The 23,964-nt window shown below is 45.7% G+C and overlaps 1 protein-coding gene across 7 annotated transcripts in view; it reads right to left on the bottom strand.

The window, feature by feature from the left end:
• TJAP1 (tight junction associated protein 1) overlaps positions 1-20,524 on the bottom strand; it is a 41,013-nt gene extending 20,489 nt beyond the window's left edge. For 4 of the 7 annotated variants that reach the window (XM_071806146.1, XM_071806147.1, XM_065834698.2 and 1 more), the window contains exons 1-2: positions 20,365-20,524; positions 19,296-19,370 (exon numbers count right to left, since the gene is read on the bottom strand). The gene's annotated coding sequence lies outside the window, so the exon portion shown is untranslated. Of the gene's footprint in view, positions 1-4,303; positions 4,326-15,380; positions 15,538-19,295; positions 19,371-20,364 lie in introns of those variants that run through there. The other 3 variants (XM_071806144.1, XM_071806143.1, XM_071806145.1) reach the window with 3 other exon arrangements.
• Between the last annotated feature and the right edge of the window lie 3,440 nt (positions 20,525-23,964).

Here is a 23,964-nt window from a genome sequence, read left to right on the forward strand (position 1 = left end):
CCTTAAGTATGCATTTTATTCTCTAGTTTCTTTGCTGTGTTAAAAGTGGCTTAGTTTCCATAACTCTTTTATAAAAGCCAGGACAGATTGGCATTGCCCAAGAAACATAACCATTGCTAACGTGTAACTGGAATAGAATACAACAGCTGATTAACATCTGAACAGGAACAGGACAGGAAGCAAAGGACCCAAATCCAATCCCCAGAAGGAATGTTAATGGAGAATAAAAATACCCAGGGGAGATTTGATCAGGAAATGAACACTCGTTTTCTAATGCATATAAAAGCATAGAACCACCTTTAATGGCTACATCTGAAATTGCACAAGGACCAGATCAGCAAAAGGTCATTTGCCAAGTTACCTTTAGCACTGACAGCTACACTGGGGACTAATGACAGCTTCTTATCCAGAAACACTGATACATCAAAAGCCTGTTTAATTTGTTCAGTGATCCTGTTAGCTTGATCTCTTCAATTTGTTCAGTGATCCTTTCAACTCTCACAAGGTGGTTTAGGCTACAAGCTTCTAGAGCCTGCTTGTCTTTGCAACTTGGGTTTCATGTCCTTCCTCAAACTGTCTTCTTACCTGTGTACTTTTAAGATCTTTCATTGGAAGAATTTTGGAGCATGTTTCTCAGATACTTAAAGAAGTATACAAAGCCATTAGAAAACAACTCATGGAGATTAGAAGAACTCTCAAAAGTTCTTGAAAATAACTGTCAGGGCTCTGCTAGAAAAAGCAAATCTTGATGCTCTAACAACATGTGTCTGGCAAAAAGCTGGTAGATCATGAAGAAAATTGGGAGCCATGGCCTTAAACTTTCACAAACACAAGGTAGGGAATGGCTACAGCAAACAAACATTTGAAGAGAAGGAGAAGGAGAAGGAGAAGGAGAAGGAGAAGGAGAAGGAGAAGGAGAAGGAGAAGGAGAAGGAGAAGGAGAAGGAGAAGGAGAAGGAGAAGGAGAAGGAGAAGGAGAAGGAGAAGGAGAAGGAGAAGGAGAAGGAGAAGGAGAAGGAGAAGGAGAAGGAGAAGGAGAAGGAGAAGGAGAAGGAGAAGGAGAAGGAGAAGGAGAAGGAGAAGGAGAAGGAGGAAGTGGGTGAACGTTTCTGTATAAAATCAACATGTAGGAATTCCCTTCCCAGACTACTGTCAGCTCCTGCGCTATGTAGGAGGGGAAGGAAAAAAAAAAATCATACATTACCTTCCTAGAGCATAAAATCAAAAGGCTTTAACTAGGACAAGATAGAAACAGCTTAAATTCTTCAAACACTGAAAAGCAAACTCTCAGCCCCGTAAGTATTCCCTAAGTTACATATAAACCCCAGCAATTCATATCAACAGTCCTCTTGTTTCAGCAAACTACAGCCTCCACTTCCTCAGTGCCAGGGACTGAGTGTCACTAAGCCGTCTCTCTAGCAGAGAATATAGCACTGCTAGAGAATGCTCCATTACTGCAACCTATATACTTGCCTCAATACGCCCTACAAAATATCCCCTCTGTCTGTGAATTGCAGTGATGCACAGATGGCTAACACACTATGCAGTACCTACACAGCCAGACAATGGAGCAGAGCACATTATTTGCATTATTTACAGAGGACAGATGGACAAGTTGTTGCAGTGACCCAGCCTACAGAGCATCTGCAATGCTGAGGAGGGGCAAAGTCAAGCCCTGATGCTTGCAGGTGCTGGCAAAAGCAAATTTCAAGAAATGAAATGGCTGTTTACAGCAGCCAGCTTTATTCTGAAATGCTACCACACCAACCATGCTTGCAGAGTAATTCACGTGCCAGCTTTGTTCCCACAGAGCCTTCACCCACAAGCAGAAAACACAAGATGTATTGACTAGATTTATCCTTTTCGACAAGAAAGAGAGTGGACATCTGCAGTACTTACATAGTAACTCCTCCTTACTTGGCCATGAGTTTTGTAAGTATGTAAGTCACCGTACAAACTGAGGTACATACTGGAGGGAGACACTAACTGGGAAACTATCAAAATTGGGTGAAATTTCTTTCAAGATCTGCCTATCTGTAGAAAAGTCCAGCTCAAACCTCTTCAGCCATCTGAATCTTTTGAAACATTAAACATTTGCAAAAGTTTTGAGATGTTGCTTTCACTGCTTACACAGCACTTTTATTGGCAGGTTGAGGAGGAACTTTAACATTTCAGGGGTCTCACATCTGTTTTATACAAGAAAAAGCCTAATTTACAAGGAGGAGTAATCTACTTCAATCAAACATGATGACTAAGAACGACCTAGTTGTACAAAGGCTTGCGATGATCAGTTTGCCCATCCTCCACCAACATGCACCACAAGAGGCTCTTTCATCCCATGATCACATGGCTACAGCCAAACATGACATACTGTTCAGCAAGTAATAAAATGGATCAGCTTTTTCCCCAAGGTCTTGTCTACATATACACTGTACAAAATTAAATTGACTTAGAAAATAATATAAAGCAGTATAACCCTCCCGGGTAAATGTTCCTAATTCAGTTTAAGAGCACTTTACATTGAATCAACTTAAGTTAAATAGATAGATACAAGACAGAAACTAAATTAAGGATGCCTATACAAGAATGCTGCACTAATATAATCACAGCTGTTTCTAATCCGATTAAGTTAAATCAGTACAACTTCCCTGCAATGGCAAAATCCTTACCAATATTGAAGTTAACCCTTTTTTACTCTTTTCTACTTTCAAATAAGGTTTTGCTGGGTTTTGTGTTTGTGGTTTTTTTCTTTCCAAAAAACCCAGAGTGACATCTCTCTCTCAGATTCTATATAAGCTAACCACAGTACACAAAGTATAATAAGGTATTAAAGGTACTGATATTTATGTGACTTTAAAGTTCACTACTCCTATGCCAATTAAACATAATAATAATAATAATAATGCTCAGACTAGCATGGCATAACATTTTCTCTACTCTCCCCAAGCAAGGGCAGAAGGGTGACCACAAATGCTTGTGCTGTATCCTGTTTTCCATACACCCATACAGCTTTTGTTTGCTGATGTCCAACACACCTGCAACAGTTGGGACACCAGGAAGGCAATGTTCCACACTCACTCATTCCTAAGGGTATGGCTCACCAACAGCTTATCTGAGCAAACTGGAGTGTGGAGTTACAACACATTATCTAACTGTCCCCAGGCATGGCCTTACTACTGCCCTTCTTCCACCAAAATATGAAGTCTTCTTGCTAACTGTGGGGTAAGCACATACACAAAACAAACCTGAGGTCACAGACCTAACATGCTACAAATCCACACTCTAAAATCACATTTCACCTCCTCACAGTTCCCAAATCATTTCCCCTTGAAATGTATTTGTCAAAATTAAATTCCAGCAATTCCAAAATTACTGTTTTTTCCCCATTCCTCATTCAAAACTATTTGAACTGTTCCTCCCAAATATCAAGACTTAATTTATCTTCATTCTTTTAGCACTCTCACTTTAATCTCTACCTGCTTCTTCAATCAGGTCTCTTCATGCTCACTCCAACCTTCCTCACATACACTCCAGCAACACAACCATCACCTTCTCCTCACCGTTGCCTTCTACTGCCATCTCTGCATTACCATATACAGAACTAACTTCCTCTTCAGTACAAGTTTTCCATGCTCAGCACAGAAAGACAATAGCAAGAATCTTCTCAGAGCCCCCTGCAGAGAACTAAATCCTTCACACTCAATTGTGCCACAACTCTGAACACATTGGTGAGCTGTTACTTTTGCTGAGCACCAGGAGCAGCCACAAAATCAACCAGAGTTGTAAGTCCTTTTAATTTAGTACTTTTTGGAAAGAGCTATTTTGAAGACCTGATAACATGGACTGTAGGTACACACAAAAGTTCAGTTGCTAAGGGAGCCACACATCCACATTTTCTATTTTACGAGATTTAAATTTCAATTCTCAAAGGGCTGCAGGCACACTTTTGTAATAAACTGTTCGGTCTTGAGTCTCAGATTCACACTGGTAGCTTCCAGCAATTATAAGGTTATGTGGCCCCACACCAACTCTAGGATTCATGCTCACCACAAATACATGCAAGGAGGAAGGCAGGAACAATTTCCATTCCATGGGTAAAGAAACTGAGGCACTAGGGAGAAAAAAAACCACAACAGTTTTGTGCACTGTTTTTGCATGAAACTTCATGTTAAAGAGCCTCAGCTGTCATAAGAAAGGAACTGCAGGACAATTCAGCAAGACACAAGACTTATTTCTTGTACCTAAAACAAGAGTGACCTGGGATAGAAAAGAGAAGAAAAGTGTGCATGAGCTAAACACCTACCTGACAGCAACTGAGGTGAATAGCCTGCAATTCTTTACAAGTACAAATAAAGCAGCAACCCTGATCCAGTAGTAGGAGAACAATATTTGTACTATACTCAATTCTCTCTGCTTTAATCCCAGCAAGAATCGTTTTGGTTTAATTAGCTTTTCCCTAGCAGATGGTCAGATGTGAGAGGCAGAGAATGGTACAGGCTTAACTGTCGGGTGATTGTGCAGCTGCATCTGTAGCTGAACAGTTAAGCATGTCCAGGAGTCCAGCTGTAGTTTGCACGACACAGTCCGTCTCTGCCATTAGACAAATGTCAGCTTTCTCTTTCTCCAGATTATATATCAGTCAGAGGCACTACCCAAAGGCAGGCAAACAACTAACATGCAGTCTCACCACCATCCCCTTTCTCAGACAAAACCCCCAAACCTTAATCAACTGAAAGTCCCTCTTTCTTTGGTGACAGAAGCACATTCAGAAGCATTGCCATGGAAACCTGAGCCATGCTCTGTGCTATTCATCAGAGATTTTCTAGCACAGAAATATTTTATGATCTTTATAGCACTCAACACAGACTTACAGACTCCAGTATTGTGCGAGGACAGCAGTGGGTCATTCTTCAACCAAGTTGCCTGATCCTCGCTTCACCTACAGTGAGCAATAGTTTGTTATAAGCTGGCAGGGAAAAGCAGTGTAGCACTGAGAGAAACAGAAGTGATCTCAGAGGAACAAACCTGTCCAGCCAAAGGGAGAAAATTGAAAAGGGTTCACAGGTTCATGGTCTTTTCCCAAAGCTGACCAAATCCCACCACTTTCCCTTCCTGGAAGTTACAAGTGATGTTGCTACTGACTCCTTTGCAAAGCAGGATCCCTACCAGGCACAGATGTCTTCTGCTTAAGTCACAGCCCTTGCTTACTCTGGAGACCACATCAAATATTCCCCATCAACTTCCACTCAGCCTCTGCACCCAGGCATAATGTGGAGTGTTAGAGCACCCACACCTACACGCTAGCAGCAGTTGTCTCAACAGGCCACAAAGGCAGAACAAGGAAAGGAGACAGCTTTCAAAAACATGCTTTGGGCCCAGCAGATGCAGAGCCTGAGCCAAGGGCAGGAACAGGCACAAAACTTGTCTGAACTCTGTAAACAATAGAGAAGCATGGCTCCTGAAGCAGAATGTAACCCTGGAGCTTCTTCTCTCTTTTTTGTGGTGTGGCCCTGTAGTTGATCTGGCCTCAGTTTACCTCATTGGTGGTGGTGTTTTTTTTTTTTGTTGCGTTCTTTTTTAGTTTAGTTTTGGTTTGGTTTTTTGTTTTTAATGATTTTCTTAGTCTTCAGCACCACTGAACTGCCAAGAGATTTTATTCTGAGAGTTCAGTAACAGAAATACAACGCAGTTTAATCCAGTTTAGGAAAAGCAAACAGATCCACCCACCTGTCTTTCACTGGTGACTTGTATAAAGCACGCAACTGGCTATGGCTCTTCTCTCCCCATTCACCTGGGCACCAGTCAGTCCTTTTAACAGCAGGATCCTACCCACAGCAGAGGGGACCCACACCTCCAGCCCCTGCCCTACAAGCTGTACATGAGGAGGCTGCCTGTCACCAGCAGTCACAGGCTGGACTGCTTGTCCTTCTGTATGTGCTGTATTGTACCTCCCAGGTTCACCTTCCTCCTTTGGGGGGGATAACCAAAGACATTCCACCTGAGACCAAGCAGGGTTGTTTCAGCTCTTCCCTCAGATACAACATCTCCTCAGACAGAGTCAGAGCTCTCACCAACCATCTCCTTCCACATTTGTCATTATTGCTAGACCCACTGGTTTTCTTCAGCTGGAGCTAATAATGAGAATAAGTTGTCTCAAGGGGCAATTGCAGCGAAGGCTCAGCACTTTAGTGTTACCACAAGGTCAGGCTGTCCAGACTAGTACTACATCCCCTGCCTGCCATTGCTCTCGTAAAACTGAAATGCCAGGCCTTTATCACTGTTATCCTTTGAGACACCATAAGGCCGTTAATTATTCTGAAGTTAAGGAAAAACAACTCCTTTTTAGCAGTGAAGACAAGCTCCTCAACTCCACACGGTTCCTCCCTGCAGACCCCCTGTAAGTAAGCTCTGTGCAGCTCCTTCAGAGCACAAGCTAGGAATGAGAGATAGTCCACCCACAAGTGAAGTCACCTATCCTCAAAGGAGCTCTAACCGAGAGCAGAGGATGATCGGACCCAGATATTCTAAAGAAAGCAAGCCATCACATTCCAGGTACTTTTTTTTTTTAAATTCTTTTTTGGTCAAGTGTCAGATTAAACCACTCAAAGAGCTAGCAGATCACTGCTCATCTAAGGGCAAAAAGACTATGGAGAAATGCCAGCGTATAGGCAGGCAGATGTTGCAAACAGAGGGTGTTTGTCCAGTGCCGGCAGCAAGCTGTTCGCTCACGCCTTCAGCTTCATGCAGCTGCATGAGCTCAGCTCTACAGAGCCTGTGACTCTGACATAAGGAATGTCTCAACTGGAGAAACACCACATCTGCTGCAGGCTCAAGGTGCCCCGGGAGCAGGGCAATTCCAAATTTCACTGTCCAGCCATAGCCCCTGCTTTCTGCTCCCTGTCCCACCAGGGGGAGATCTAGCTGCTCGGTGAGGGTTACTGCTCTTAGCTGGAGGAGCACGTCTCCCTGGCTGAGGTGTTTGGGACCGAACACAGAAGCACATCGACCTTGGTTTCTACACAGTCCTGAAGGCCAGCAATAAATCAAAACAAGGAACTGGTCATTTTCCCTCCACAACATATTAACACTCACTGACAGGATAGAAACAGGCCAAGAATCAGCCCTCCTTACTCCTCAGCCAATGTCACACCAGTTTCATTCCAGCTCCCTTACTCCCTTCCTGGCAATCAGAAAGTGACAGCAGAAGCAGCATTTAATCCTAAACAAGAACTCCATTTTTGCAGCCGTAGCCTGTATCGCATGACAAAGTTGGAACACCGAATGATTATACACGCTTAGATGTTCTATCAGTAACATTCCACATAACCCATTTTTAGACTTACTTATATTTTGCTACACCTCATGTTGCCACAGGGCATATTCTTCACTTTGGCACTGCAGAACAGAGGAAGGAAAATGAAGGTTCAGGTAACACACTTTCTTGTCAACACCCAAGCCCTAAAAGTCAGGTACGGAGTCAGTGGCAACGAGTTTGAAACAAAATGCACATTTTACATGAAACCGATACAGAAGAGAGCCCAAATAGAGTAATTTCCAACCATCTCACAATGGTAAGAGTCTCTTGCAACAAGTAACATTTCCCAATCACGTATCAATGAAATCCTGCTTTGTAAGAGAGTGTGGCATGGACCAGTCTGGTAACAGCAGCTCTGCAGCAACTGATCCAGAGACTGTGGCAAGAGCTAAAAGGCAAAAACTATGCTCTAAAGACAGAGCACTTCCGAAAGCCAAATCTTTCATGCCTGCTACTGTCTAAAGATGGCAGTAAGGAGGTCTTCTGCAGAAGACTAACTTTAAAATGGAAATGACTGGCAGGTCACAGAATTTCAGGCTACTAGAAATTGCCAGAAGGGAAAGTTCAAGCCCCAAATATCAAAGTAAACTGGGTAATGGAGTGAACAGCCCAGGACTTACCCAAGACACAGAAGATGTTCTCCCTCAAGCCTTGCCTATGGGCTGCCCGTACCGACACGGTCAAAACGGACCACATTTCCCTGCGCCAGGCAAATGAAGGACTTACATAAAGAGGACAAGGATGGCTTGCATAATAGGGACACAGAAAACTAGTGACCATTTCTCACAGACATCATGTCAAGGATCCCAAAATAATGCATCTGCATCCTGATCTGCCATCCTTCACCAAGCTTCATGCCCTCATCTCTTGAGGTACCAGCCAGAAAAAGGAAGCTTTTCCAGAAGAAGCTGGAGCAGTTCAGCTGCAGCACATACAGGTAAAAACATTTGCCCACTGTGCTGGTTTTGGCTGGGACAGCTGACCCCAACTGATCAAAGGGATATTCCATACTGTATGACATCACACTCAGCATATAAAGCAGGGGGAAGAAGAAGGATGTTCAGACTTATGGTGTTTGTCTTCCCAAGTAACCGTTACGCAAGACAGAGCCCGGCTTTCCTAGAGATGGCTGAACACCCACCTGCTGATGGGAAGGAAGGAATGAATGAATCCCTTGTTTTGCTTTGCTCATGTGTGTAGCTTTTGCTTTTAAACTGTACTTATCTCAACCCACGAGTTTTCTCACTTTTACTCTTCTGATTCTCTCCCCCAGCCCACCAGGGGGAGTGAGTGAGCAGCTGCATGGTGCTTAGTTACCAGCTGGGGTTAAACCACGACACCCACCAACTGCGGGCAACACTCCTGCCCGGGTTATATCCAGGTTCCATTCCATCTCCAGGCAGACATCTCATGTACTGAGCAGAGCTTGATGGCAAGAGCCACTCAATCACCTACTGATTGCCAAGGTCACAAATGCTGCAGGGGGGGGATGAGCCAACCTTAATTGTCCTTATCGGTGTAAATTAAACCCTACAACACACCCAAGCAAACAACCAGTTCCTTTGGAGGAGCAAGCATGAGTTATTTTGCTGCAGCTATAAAGGAAACATTGCTGCTAGGACATGCCCCTGGAGTGACTGTGCTGCTCAGCTCTCCCGCTGCATTCCTGGGGTTGTTTAGCATGGACTCAGCTCCAGCCTTTCCACAAGTAAGAAGTCTGAACCCTGAATGCCATCTGCAAACCCAGCCAGACTCCACCTCCTGCATGCCTGCAGGCCACCAGGTGTGGCCAGGAATGGCACAAGCTACACACTAAACACACCTTTGATGTGGAGCTGAAAGCATGTAGCTCGGGGGCATGAACAGCACGCCGCCCGCCGCCGTGCTGACTCCCAGTGCAGGAATGTGGCTGCAACCACAGGCCAAGGAAGGCAAACACATTGCATTCCTCACGAGGCAGGGAAGGAAAACAAGCAGCAAGCCCGCACACCCACAGTGCTGACACCCGCCACGCTCCCCATGCACGCCAGCTCTGCCACTGCCAGGACCCCAACAACAGCTTCAGCCTCAAACTCAGTTGTGGGAGAGTCCTCGAGTTCTCCAGGCAACTACCTGGGCTATAGGGCAAGAGAAACAGAGCGAGGCAGGAGAGTTATCAACTGGGCATGCAAGCTACAGGGAGGAGAAGAGCTACCACAATGGCTGGGAAGTAACCATGTCCCAAGGCAGGAACAGCTCTGTGCAGTAGCCTGGGAAGGGAATTTCCCCAATTTTTCCTGTAAGACAAGGGGCAAATGTGTCACTGAGATGACTTGAGCTAAGGGGGCAGAGCTGAATAAGAAGCTGACTTTGGGCATCAGGGTGCTTGGAAGGATCCAGGCCTTTTTCCAGCCCCAGGAAACCACTCTACCTTGAGTCAAGCAACTGCTCTGAGATGCAGGCACTTCCTCATTACGCAAAAATCCTTCTGTAAACACTGTCCCCACTGCCCACAGAAACAGATCTGATCTTCATTATACATTATTCTCCCCCTACAGCACTGACATCTGGTCACTTACATGATCAAGAGAAGAGAGACTCAATGTACAAAAACGCAAGACATCACATAACCTCTCACCTCAGAATCTCGCTATTCTAGTCTCACAGAGATTCTGTGCTCTAGTCAGAAAAAAACACTACTCCTCCTTCATGCGGAACTCCTTCAAATCCCAAAGCTCTTCAAAGAATTCACAGTTCTGAAACACAAAGTTACTCTGAAGGGAAAAAGATGAGGATGTGTCTGGAGGTGAAGTTGTCAGCGGCATTCTCAAGCCCATGAAAAGACGGTTGTATTGCAAACCCCCCACATTCTGAAACTGCGCTTACTTTGTGCAATACAACTAAACATCAACCCACTCCTAAAAACACATTGTCCAGTGCTAAGGGCCAGCTGTGAGACTTGATAGCCAGTGTTCTCTCAGAGCCAAGCAGGAAACCAATACTGTCACTAACAGAATATACTGCACTTGAATCTACACCAATGCCCCCAAGGCGGCCAAAAAAAGAGCTTCTATCTGCTGTGCTTCACGGAGTAGCTTCCGAACTTCAGCAAAGCACAGAGATGTCAGAAAGGAACACAAATTCATAAGGCAAAACACATATTTCCTTCTACTTTCCAAGAAGCAAACAGCACACACACGGAGGGAGCCCTGTGCTGTCACCACACAAAACAGTGTCAGCAAATTCTGAGAGCACTGTCGAAGGGCTGAAGTGCTGTCATCTCTACGAAACCTGAAAGGGGAAAGGTCAGTGTAGCTACAAGCTCAGAAACGTGCCAACGTATCTAGCAAGCTGCCGGAGCAGGGATGGTTTATAAGGCCCAGCTGTTCCACACCCCACATGTGCATTTCAAAGCCCTCACTGAGGGGAATGGTCTGGTATTAGGTAACAAAACCAGACCAGATTAGGTCCAGTAGACTTTCCCATGCTCATTAAAATTCAAGGCCTCAAGCTACCTATTCCCCTCTTAGCCAGTAAGGTGAACTGCTGCAGTAGCTCCAGTACTTGGAGGAAAGAGGCGTGAAAGGCCAGATTTACCAACAGATTTATATCCAAATACATAAATAGAAGCCTGACAGGATTTACAAAAGCACCCAAACAGATTAGGTGCCTAAATCACTGCATGCAGGAAAAATGGCTTCTCCAGTTCTAACCACTCCATACCTCTCCAACCCCAGCCACCACAAGAAAACACATCTCAGAGGGGATGGAAGCCCCTGCTGCTCTACAGGTTGCCAAGGGCCATCACTGTGTAACCCACCTCAATGGTGACAGCACCCAAGCTCCCACAAGTCTCAAGTGTGCAACCTGCAATGGCTGCGGCTCTCACAGAACACAAGTCTGCCCGTTTCCCGGAACAGGAGCTGTCCCTTCAGCCTCTCCTCTCCCTTCCCCCACTACATCTTTATTTTTCATAGACTTAATACCGTTTCAAGGCACAACCCTCATCCTGCCACCGGTGGGCGGGTGAGTGGGGGAAAGGGGCCCTTTATAATTGTAGTGTTGCAATCTGCCAGCCCGTCCAGGCAGCCTGTTCCCGCCTGCACTGTATTAAATACCTTATAACTGATTACACCCCCATGGGGCATGATTAGCAGTCTTCAGAGAACAAAGTCTACTTTCATAAGAATAAGAACAGACACGTACTGCTAACCTACTACACAGCTGGGCAGGTGAGGGAACAGGGGAAAAAAGGAGGGGCAGTGTAGAAGAGTTAACTGTACTGCTAACTCTCTTATTTCCTTCTCTTCCCTATTCCAGCGTTTCTGAGTTGAGATTTCCACTGCTCTGGCTTGTTGCCTTCAGACCTACCCCAGGAGATTCGGGTAACATAAGCTCATGAACAAACTGCCGCCCATGGAAGTTGGGCAAAGTCCTAACCTGGAGAGGTAAGACCCTGAGGCAAGCAGAGCAAGCTTTGCTCTGGGTGACAGCAATTCCTTAACACAGTTCCCAGGAAAAGGGAAGGGTGAATTCCAACAGTGGCATCAAAAACAAGGAAAAGGAGGGAAAGCTCAAAATACAGTCACATACCTATGCCCCTCTCTAACCTTCATTTGTATCTGGAAAAGCCTATGTATAAGCAGCAAATCATCTAATATTCAATCTGGAGGTTGACAGCTCTCCAGAACACAGTGATTTTTTTTTTCTTGTGGGGAGAGAGGCAGCGAACAGGAGGAAAGCCCTCCCCCTCTGAGATAGATAATAGGGATCCCCAAGCATACACAGTCCATATGCATTGCCGCAACAAAGAACCAGCCTGATGGAAACTTAGCCAATCTGACATGACCTAAAACTCATTAGCAGGTGCCTTCCAAATCTCAAATGCCCACACAAACAGCCACAAACATATTTGGTGCTATCTGGCCTCCACCTCAGCAAAGCACAAGGAATCAAACAGAATGTACAGCCTTTCACCAAAAGTAATAAGAAAAATGGAGGCAACTGCTAGGCTCAAAAAAGCCAAGGATGAGTCCTTCCTCTCCCCCAGTCTACAACAGAGGAGAGCTGAGCAGAACAGGAAGCTCCAGGAAAACAGTCTTATATCAGAGCGATGCCTATGCAGCAGCTTCAAAAACATAGTAAGATCCCTTCTAATAGTGTCATTTTGGAAATAAGTCACTTGCTTTACCCAGAGCCTACCAGCTTTGCCCATGGCCCTATGGATGCTCGTGGTATGGTCCGGAAGGACTTGTGTTGAGCTGATGCATGTAGAAGGGGGTGCCTTGCTGACACATTCCACCCAGATTCTTACCCAACCCACCCAATAAAGGACTAGTTGATGGAGGCACCAATCCAGCTAAAAATGGTCTACTTGTATTACTTGTATCTGCTTTCCCCAGCAGCGTATAGGAGGTATCTGAACTGTACTGTCTAGTCTCATTTGTACAGCAAAATCTGTATATTCTCTATATTACAGAAAGACCTGAAGGTACCAACTGACTTTAGGCTCTGATGTACTCGGCACCAGTGTAAAAGCATCAATACATTTAGAGTTATCAAACAGATTGTGCTTCCAGGGTTTGGGCAAATAGGACATTTCACTATAAACACAAGTTAGTCATTAGAAGCTCACAGAGGTAATTTAAATTATCGCAGCTAGCACAAAAATAATTTTACTTTGGGAGCTGAAGTTGCAAAGCTCTAGTAAATCCAAGTGACACAGTACAACTTTTTATAAAAGCTGAAAATTAGCTGTGAAGCCCCAGATGGCCTTGTATATAATTTGATTCTGCTACCCTGATTCTGCTAGCAAAAGGGAAACCACTCTTCATACTGTAAAAAAAAAAAAAAAAACAGACCCAAAACCTGTCAGCCTTCGGCTCCTAGGAGACAGGAGTACTCTGCTTGAATTTTGTGCGTATATATGTCCACATGTAAAATATATCGAAATAATAAATATATAATATTAAAAAAAAAAAAAACCCAAAACGTACAGCTAACAATGAATGGTTCAACCCCCACCCCATGCTGAGCAGCTACCCATCAGGCATCTGAGCTCAAGTTGGAGCACTGCAATCCAATGCTCTCCCCCGGCTGCTGTACCCTCACAGATACCCTGCACCCGCCTCCCATTCCCAGAGTAAATTGCCTTCCAATGCAGAGAAGCACTCGCGCTATGCCAATACCGGTATTCACCACCAGGACAAGGGACCCTAATTTAGCCCCGCACGGGCCCTCTGCAAACTGCTAATCCCCAATACGCAGCTGTTTTTCAAATGTATGGGCATGAGCAAACCGTAAACGATTTATGGCGCGTGGCAGGAAGGCTCCTGGCTCCCTGTGTAGGCAGGGTTTTGGGACAAGATCATGCTTGGACTAATGTTTATATTGCAAGTTGTCAGTCAGATAGTAAATCATCCTTGGAGCTGCATAGTAATACAGCTCTCCCCATCCAGCTGGAGCCTTGATGACAATGAATTCTGTTGTAGCCATTTCAGATACACCTGGGGACCTATTTACGAAGGCATCATCTAATCAAGCTAAAATGGATACACTTATAAGTAGACTCTACAGAAATTATGCAGCCCAGCAAAGGTGATTTGCCTCTAGAAAAATCAATCCAACTGGTGCAAGAAGTTTCCCAAAAATGTCACTCTGTACTAGCCCTAGAAGAATTGGATTCAGTGTCTACACAGACAACTATCCAAGTGTACTGCTAGTAAAATGCAGTTACCTGAGAAAATTCTTCCGAGCATAGTATTTACATAACCATAGTGCAAGCAGAGCTTTGAAATTCAATTCTAAAAGTTCAGTTAATATATTTTGCACACTTCAGTGCATGAGATGCTTTCTGCTCAGAAAATTAAAGCCACTTAAAGGTAGGATGTGAATTTGAAGTCCATTCTCAAAAAAGTTCCTTAAAACAACTTTAAACAAATAACCTGCCATTTTTCATTATTTTATTTTCCCCCATTTGGAAGGGCTGTGTACAATACATTGGGTATGGATCTTCTACAGGTAATAGAAAAGTGGGAAGAGTTTTCAATAACAACAACAAAAAAGATTAAAAAAAACCACACAAGAAAAAAACAGAACAGTAGAATTAACTGCAACCACTTTTCAGTCGTGTGAGCCAGACCAGACTTCAACCCATCTCCCTAGAATATTTGTAACCTTCCCATTGGACAGCAGCAGAGTCCTCACTAACAAAGAGCAAAGCTGCAGGATGAAATTATTTAAGAAACAATGAGGCAAGGCATCTTTGGGAATTGTACAGAGCTTGTGCAGCAAGACGTAACCAGGTCTAAATGCAGTTACCCTAAGTAGCATACGCTAAAATAATGGTCAAAAACCTTACTGCCACAACGATTATCTAATTATTGTCTCAGGAAAATAACTTATATTACTTTGAAACAAATGCTATAAAGTAAAACTTGCCTAAGGCTTTCTATGAGCCTAAGTGTAATTCCCCAATAGTCAGTGAAACTACCTCATCTGTCCCTTTTGATTTGAGAGCCATTAATGCATGAGTGTTACGCTAATGCACTGCACAACCAAGACTTTAAACACAAAAGAAAATCCAGTTACAACTCCTATAACATTGCGAAAGCCAGTTTTATCTCAGAGTCAAAATACAAATATAGAACACAACCAAAGACACAGTGGTCACTGTTGGACTTTCAGTTCTGAATTTTTTGACCCCTAGTAATTAGAAATTTAAACCAGTTCTCCTGTCACTAGCAGCAAGTCAGATCCTCTGTGCCTAAAAGCCAGCCTAAGCCTCGCAGGAAACCTTACTTTCCAATCCTGACCCATTTTACTTTCACAGCATCACAAAACTTCTATGAGAGTCAGTAACCCTTTACTCAAAGCCATTACGCCTGCCACAAGAGTTATGTTGTGCCCTAAAGCACATGTTGTTCCCAGAACAGCCCATAGGGAGGGTATCCCTACAGATGTCTTGAGATTGATATGAGCTCCTCCTAGCTCTGAAAATCTCCCCCCTAACTTTCCCTCAGGAGTTCCCCTTGCATTTAGGCAAATGTATACATTTTCTATGTATCTCCATACCACTGCCACTTACCTTTATTAGCCTATCCATTAAACCACGTTTATGCCTACTTGACCAAGCAGCACTGATGACTCTTTTGATCCTCAACACAGACTGGACCTGACCTCAGGACACAGACTATGTCTCCCCAGACATTAGGATGTTGAGATTCACATGACAACATACTGGATCTCACTTGAACAGCCTTAAAGCCCTTCCTTTAAGCCACCTTCCAGACTAAAGTCCACTACAAGGCTGCAACGTGGAGAGGTCAAACTCCACACGTTCTTTTCCCTCTTACAAGCAAAGGCGAGAAGCACAAACAGCTTTGTCTGACCACTCAGCATGAAGAGACAATACTTTTATGTCTTTGCATTCATGAATAAGACAGTCCTTGTCTATGGACTGCATTACCTTTCCTCTCCACCAGCTTTAAACCCTCAACTACCAGGCCTAATCAGAGCAGCTGGAGTGCTTTGTGGGTTTGTGTTCTGGTTGGTGGTTTTCATTTTTTTTTTCCCCTAATGCAGTTCTCACAAAAAGAAAGGTTAATGGGGAACCCAATATAGCAAATAAGAGTGATTCAACACCTTGCTTCTAACACAGGCCAGTGCAAGGTGGTTTAGAAGACGGAACAAGAAGCCTCAGTGGACAATTATGGAACAAACTGCCCTTTCGTCAAACCTTTACCTGTTAAGAGATTGGGTTATGTCTGAAAAATACACCTTCTAAAACAAGTTCTTTAGCTAAAGCAAGTCTGAACATTTCCACTCATCAGTGCTTGATCTTTTCTGAATCCCGCTCAGTTCTTAGCCTCAGTGCTATTATGTGGTAGTGAATTTCCACAGATTAGACATCATGTGAAAATACTTTAAAATCATTATTCAGGTTGATGCCTATCAGTTTCACTGAATTGCGTTCACCTCAACTGAAGAACACATTCCAGTTCCTTCATCTCTATACAACAGTCTTCCTCAGGCTTGGCACCCAGCATTGTTAAAAAGCAGAGGAAAACTGAGCTCACCCAAATGATGCTTATCCTGCATTCCAACCATCGCAATGCTGTTCTCACGCTCCTACATGGTCTTCCACGCCATTTCCTTCCTAAGCACAGCTCCCAGGAGGACACTCCAGAGAGGATGACTCATGTCATTCTAAATATGAGACAGCCTGCAAGCTGCTACTCTTTGTCCTCTCTGTCCGAGCATATTAGCTATAAGTTAGGAACATTCTGACAACAAAAAGAACAATTTCCAAGTCTGGAACAAACGAGGGTGCAAAAAGGAGAAAATATTAATTTAAGTCAAAAAGGTTCAGCCAGATGAGGCGTTACAAGCTGTAGAAACAAGCAAACAGCACCTGGGAAGGGAAAAAAAGGGGGGGAGCGGGTCCCAAAGTTTCCACTTGCCTTAAACAAGACTTGCACTCTATAGCAAATTTACCATGCTACAGAATACACAGGACACTGGATCACACACGTGCTTGCTTTATTTTGAAGTCACCGCTTGCAATATCCTTTTCACCTCTCCTCCACCAAGTGTTACCAAAGCATTCAACATCACAGTATCCAAGCATCTTATAGACACTTATGGGCTATTCCTCAAATCCCAAATAAGATGGGCATTAATCGTATTTTGCAACCAAAGAAGAGCAACAGTAGTGATCTGAGCATGTTCACACAATACAATTGTGGCAGAAATTAGGCACCCTACATTGCAGATCAGAATTGACTGCAGTGTCATCCTTCCTTTCCAACCAGCTGTAAAAGTACTTCAGTTTTAAAAAGTAACATTCTTCATACTACAGTTACAGATCCAGCCAATCTAGACCTAAGGAAAAGCCCTCAGGTAGGGGAACTGGCAGGGAAACAGGATGGATGATTTTGTGTCCTAAGGCATCAGCCCTGTTTGCACAGATTACGCACATATTTCCTTTGCAGTCCCGTGTAAAATGAAATTCAGAGAGCATGATATTCACTCAGTTACTAGTGACTTGGAGTACACACAGCTAGCACAAATGCCACAGAACTCACTCTCTCCATAACTTAAGGCATCATACAAAAAGGGGATTCTTCACAATCAAAGCCTTCAAGCAAGGAGATGAACAGACTCAGCTTCAGGACCTTGAATTTACTCTCAAAGCATCAACCAAGCCGAACAGCCAAGAAAATCTGCTCTATTATGACAATTCCAGTTCCTGACAGCCCAAATCAAAAGAGCAAAGATGAGTCAAAAGGTGTCAAGCTAGATCTCCATTTCTTCGTGAAGGAAGAAATGTATCACATGCAGACTCATTTGAGACTTCTACACATCGTATTTCTCCCAGCAACATGAAAAGTGGAGAGCTATTAGCCACTACTGCATTACTCTTGTCACACTGTGCTGTAAAAGCTAGGCCCCTGAAAATAAGTACACAACACGGTTAATTCTTTATGATCTAACCTCCAGAACTATTTGACAGCACTATGCTGTACCAGTTTTCAGTGGATCCTCCATAAAATATAGCAGATATTTTAGCAGGTTAGGGAGCTCACCTTCAGAAAAATCATCAGTCTCCATGACTCACAAGCATCAAGTCTACTTCAACAACTACAAAAGAATACAGTCGCATTTTACTGAAACTTGTTTATCTTGCTATTGTTCAAATAGTTTGGCTTTCTTCACCTTTTTAAAAGCACTTTATATGCTACACCAGCTGCCACAAGTTCTTTCTCCAAGCCAGCTCTGGTACCATTAACGTCAACAAAATGACCAAAAATCAGTCATTCCATCTGACTTTATTTGTCCTGTTCTGGTACAAAATGGGACAGATCTGCAAAGGGCTATACCTCTTTCAAAGCTCCAGTCTATTTTCCCTGCATACTATGCCACATGATTGTACTTAGAGTGGATGGCAGAGGTAAGATTTCTGGGTCTGAAAGCTGCAAAGCAAGTAACTTCACAGCAGCCAACATCTTAAAACAGACTGGAAAAGAATGTAAGGTCATCTTTGGTTCAGAAGGCTGGTTTGAGGACGCAACGTGTCTTGGCATGTAACTCACCCCCTCCTGACCCAATGCCTTGTTAATATTAAAGATTAAGATAGCCATGGGCTGCACTTTGGAACTCTGCTGGCCCTGCTAAAATGCATTCCCATGATTTCAAGAGCACTGGCTGCCTGGGAAGGAATGAAAAGCCAAAACCTCCTGATATCACAGCTAAGGCCTGCTAGCTTAAATGTTGATTTAACATCCAGAAGCTGAAACACACTGTATGCAAAGCACTGTTGGGATGCATATGCTTTCTGCAGTGATTCAGTAAGAAGTGAAGAAAAGAGAAAGAAGTTTTACTAGAAGTGATCTGACAAGTAAAAGAAAGGCATGACCAAATCACCAGCTGCTGGGTACCAAATGGCTGTCCCCCTAACTGGATCTCCACAGTGAGTTCAGGAGAGGACAGAAACACCAGCAGTACACTTGCACTGCCCATCAGGGGATCAGTTAAAATACAGGTGGAAAAAACAACGCGGTAGAAGAAATAACAGAACAGAGAATCACTAGAATTACCTAACTTTGGCACCCCCATTCTTGCAAAAGCTGGATCATCAGAAAAGATTTCATTGGAATCCTGGCTACATAGACCTCTTGTAATCACACAGAGAACACAGCTACTTCAGCACTGACATAACAGACTTTAGACTGCTTCTCTGGATGGCATGTAAAGAGCACTGGCTTACATTTTTAACTGAACTTTTCTTTCCAGGAGCTCTTACTGAATTTTTCAGGGTCACTTCCATTTCACTGATGCCCCTGGCCTCTCAATTTAGGCAACACAGGTATGTGACAATGCAGAGAACAGCACAGAGAGGGACAGTTTTTCAGGTATGTGGTTCACATATTCTCAAAAAATACAAGTGTGGGGACCAGAAGAACAATCTGACTCAGCATCAGCTCATTCTTGGCTTCCTTACCTGTCATCTGACGCTTCAACAAGGATTCATTGCTTCCCTTTATATAGGCCCTTTATCCCAGTTCCTTCTCTGAATCTGTAAAACAGAGATGCATACCTCTGAAAAGCTTTCGCTGGCACAGAACTACCTATATTTGATGGATGATTCTTTTCAGCGGACAACATCCACCTGGCATCTCTCAGATCTAGGTCATTCCCAGCCTTGCCAGACTCGCATATCATTTGCATACCCTGATGCCTACCAATGCAACCTCCTGCCCATCTGAAAATCTGCTTATTAGCACTCAGTCTTTTACTCTGCTCCATACAGTATGCTGAGGCCCAGAGCCAGTTCAGTATTTATTGTTCACCATTTTTTCTTTAAAGTCCCCTCATGTGTCCCAGGGATCACTCACTAATTCTATAGTATGAAGCATCTCTTGCACTAGTGAGGGTCTCAAGGCTGGTAGAGAATTTCCCATTCCCCGGGCCAGGTTTGGCACCAGGGGAGTGCTGCTCCCTCCCTTCCAACTCTGCCTCTGTCAGTCATACTCTGGTTCTTTAACACACGCATGCCGGCCCAGACTTGTTCCACTTTGCAGCTCCTACTCCAGCATCGCTCCCTGCACAGATCCTGCTTTCTCATCCCCCACACCACCAACCTCTCCACCACACAAGGCTACACCCTGAGTGGACCAAGCTCAGCCTGCTGCTTCCGTGCCCACTCTGCTCCACAGGGAGGGAGAGCTCCCTAACGCCTTGATGGCCGAGGCGGTGGCATTATCACCCTCCCGCACGGGGACGGCCCCTTCCTCGGGACCGAGGCTGTGGTTCCCCCACGCTCACGCACCCAGCCTCCCGCCCCGCCTGGCTGAATCCCCCTGCCCACGGTGCGACTCGCCCGGACCCGCTGTCCTCCGGGGACGCGACACGTTTCGGCCTTGGGCCACACAGGGGGACAGGGAAACCCTCCGCTCGAAGCCCGCCCAGGAAGGCCCGGGAGCGCAGGGGGCCCCGCCCGGGCCCGGGCTCAGTCCCCAGTCGATCGCGTTCCCCGCTCCCCACCCCCGGGGCCCCAGCCCGGCTCTGACCCGGTCGGGCTCGGCTCCACCCGGGGTCCCAGTGACTTTGCGGCCGGTTCTGCCCCGGTTCGGCCCCGCCTTGGGCCCGCCCCAAACTTTGCCCCCGCTCGGCCCGGCCCCACGCTCTCGCTTCAGGCCGCCATTTTGCCGCGGGGCACGCCGGGTAATCCGGCGGAATCCCCACGCCGCAGCGCCGCTACGTCACCGGGCAGCACGGGAGGGGGCGGGGCCAGACGCATGGCGGGCGCACGACGCGTCTCCCGGTCACCGCGGCAACGCGAGGGGAGGGCCGGGGCGGGGCGAGCCGTTGGGGACAGGGGCAACTGGACGAGACCAACGGGACTGCGCGGGGGGGGGTCAGGACGAGCGAACCCGAGTGTCGTCGGGAAGTGGGGGATGAGGACAGGAGGGGTCGAAGCGGGTGGTGCTTCTCCGGCGGCGCTGCCGACCGGGCGCGGTTAACGCCTGCGGTCTGGTGGGTTTCGGGGCCGTGGTAGCAAGGGATGGGTGGCAGCTTCGGGCAGGTCCGCGTTTATCTGGGAAAACCTTGCCGACCTGTTTCGGGTACTTCCTTGACAGGCCCCATGGCGAGGCCTCCCCCCGTGCTCCCCGGGAACAGGGGGTTCCCCCGAGGCTCTGCCGGTGGAGATGCGGTCAGTCTATGAGGCTTTGTGTGGACGCTCGTGTTCAATAAATCTCCCTGAGGAGACAAGCCAGCTCAAAAAGTGCCACCGAGGGCACAGCACAATGATCATCGAGTCCAACTCCTGTCCCTGCACAGGACAACCCCACAGTTCACACTATGTGTCTGAAAGTGTTCTCCAGTCTCTTCTTGAACACTGTCAGGCTTGGGGCTGTGACACCTCCCTGGGAGCCTGTTCCAGTGCTCCAGCACCTTCTGGGTGAAGAACCTTTTCCTAATGTCCAACCTAAACCTCCCCTGGCACATCTTCCTGACATTCCCTCGAGATCTGTCATTGGTTGCCAAAGAGAAGGGTTTGGCACCTACCCTTCTTCCTGCCCTTGTGAGGAAGCTGTAGCTGCTATGCAGTCTCCCCTCTGTCTCCTCCAGGCTAAACAAACCAAGTGACGTTAGCCGCTCCTAGAATCATAGAATCATTTTTGTTGGAAGAGACCCTCAGGATCATCAAGTCCAACCTTAACCTAACTCTAGCACTATACCATGTCCCTAAGAACCTCGTCTAAACGCCTTTTAAACCCCTCCAGGGATGGTTACTCCACAACTTCCCTGGGCAGCCTGTTCCAATGCCTGACAAACCTTTCTGTGAATAATTTTTTCTAATCCAATCTGAACCTTCTAATATCCAGTCTGAACCTTATACAGCTTCCACTCTAAAGCCTTCACCAACTTCATGGCCTTTCTCTGGACACAGGGTGAGTCAGCAGGCTGTTAGCTGCCTTTCACTGCATGGCTCTGGCAGAGGCCTCTCGGCTGGCTGGGCAAGGATGTGGAACCCACCCCTGCTCCTGCCCATGCATTTGCTTCTGGAGGCTCCATCAGAACAGCCAAGCTACAGCCCTTGGTCACCTCGCAGGCTACCTCCGAGGTTACACAGTTGAGAGCAGACCTTGAAAAGAGGCAGCTCAACCCATGGGTTGATGAAGAGGACAGAAAATAAATAGTACAGACTGGTCATGGCAATTAGAACCTCTAAGTGTGCTCAGGACCCCGGGATGGGCTCACAGTAACTGCCTTCTTCAGGTCTTTGCCAACCAGGATAATTCACTGGGGGCCAATGTCCGGGATCAGCTCCTTCCCCTTGTTATGTACCTGAGTTTCTGAGAAACATCCTGACAGGCTGGGGCATATCACAGCCTGTCGCTAGGAAAGTACAACCCCATCCATGGGGCCAGGTGGAGAAGGAGAGGGGAAGAGTAGCAAATGGAAAAATCCACCTAAAAACCCCAAGGACAACTTCCAGCTTCTTAAAGGAGCCAAATTGCCCCTTTATTCCACTCTGCACTCACATGAGTACTTTGTCCATTGCCTCTCATGTCTGGTGCATAGACTTACCCTCTGCTCCCCTTCGCTATTATAGTTTCCTTCACAAACTTCTGAGTTGATTATTCACATGATAAATAATGAAGCCTAGTCCAGAGGAAATTTACATAGTCGAGAAAAGTCCTGATAGCATTTGGATGATGTTCCTTGCTGTACTACATTTATGAAGCATCCAGGTAATAGCAGGCTCACAGCTCTGCAAACTCTGCCCAAATGGTCCCCTCTCTTACACAATAAAAGACAGGTGCTCAGCAGGACCCCACTTCTGCGACCTTGGGAATATTGTGCAAAAACGTCTGCTGCGCACCCAACAAGTGCTGTCTGCACCATGCCACGCATCAGCCAGGGATATTTCAAGAAAGCCTTTGGTACTTGTGCCCCCATAAATTCTCCAAATCCTCCCTGTGCTGGAGTCAGATAACAAGCAGAAGGACAATGGCTCCAAGAATCCAGGCTGCCCATCTGCTCTGCACTTCCAGATTCTTGCTTCCACAGAGTCAGCTGATGAAATTTTCATAGCAGATGAGGTTTCTCATTTCCACCAGGCCCTGGTGCCTTGGAGCTTGCACAGTTGTGGTCTGTTCAGGTTTCCGTGGGTGTGCACTGATGGCAGCAATGATTAGAGTTCTTGCTTTCTTTTGGTGACCTGTCAGTGTAGAATCTTCATGCTTTTTGCAAGTCTAGGTGAAATAAGCCCCAAAGGAGGGAGGAAATTTGATTTTCAGATATCAGCATTTACTGCTTCCATTAAACTCAACTCTTGTTCAAATCTGATCTCAAGGTCAGACAGTCAAAGGGAGACAGGAACTGAACTCAGGATGCATGAACACCAGTCACCTGTTCTGAGCACCAAAACCCACTCTTCCCTCAGATCTCAAAGACCTTAATTCCCAGTCCCTCTCCCTTTCCACACACATCCACCCTGCCTTTTCCTGTATCCAGTATGCTTGTGAGCTGGACTCACCACTGCCATGAGCCCAGAGATGTGACCTGATGCAGAAGCATGACGTTAGGTTACATTATATTCATTTATATAACACCATTAATACCAAAGTGCTGCTCCCTGCTAGAGCCAGTTGCTCGCTAAAGCCTCTGTAGTTCAATTAACAAACACCAGGTAATCTAACACTTGACTCCCAATAATCCTTTTATTTTAAGGGGCCTCTGGCGGATGTAAAGCCCTCAACAAACAGTCCTGGAAGTACATTTGAGATTCTCTCAAATACCAGCTGAATTTATGACCCTTAGTGAAGAGCAGGGAAGAATCTCTTCAAAATACTTTCCAGCTGGCAGCACTTTATATAGACCCCTGTAACTGTATAAAAGGAACCCCCGGAGGGGCAGGTGCCACCCTGTGGAGGGACCAATCCCTTCAAAGTGCTTGCAGTCTTGGCTAGCGAAGTAGATGCCAGAAATAATGTCTTCCCACCAGAAGAAGGCAGTGCAGGCTTGGTTGTCTCCCAGGTCAAGCAAGGAAGATGGCAAATGCCAGACCACCCTTTGGTGGCTGACTCAGAAGCTGTCACCTGTGAGAGTTGTGTGAAATACCATTCCCCCAGCTTGGATGCCACAGTCCTGAAGGGACT

Source organism: Patagioenas fasciata, chromosome 3, assembly GCF_037038585.1.
Source record: "Patagioenas fasciata isolate bPatFas1 chromosome 3, bPatFas1.hap1, whole genome shotgun sequence".
NCBI classification, from domain to species: Eukaryota; Metazoa; Chordata; class Aves; order Columbiformes; family Columbidae; genus Patagioenas; species Patagioenas fasciata.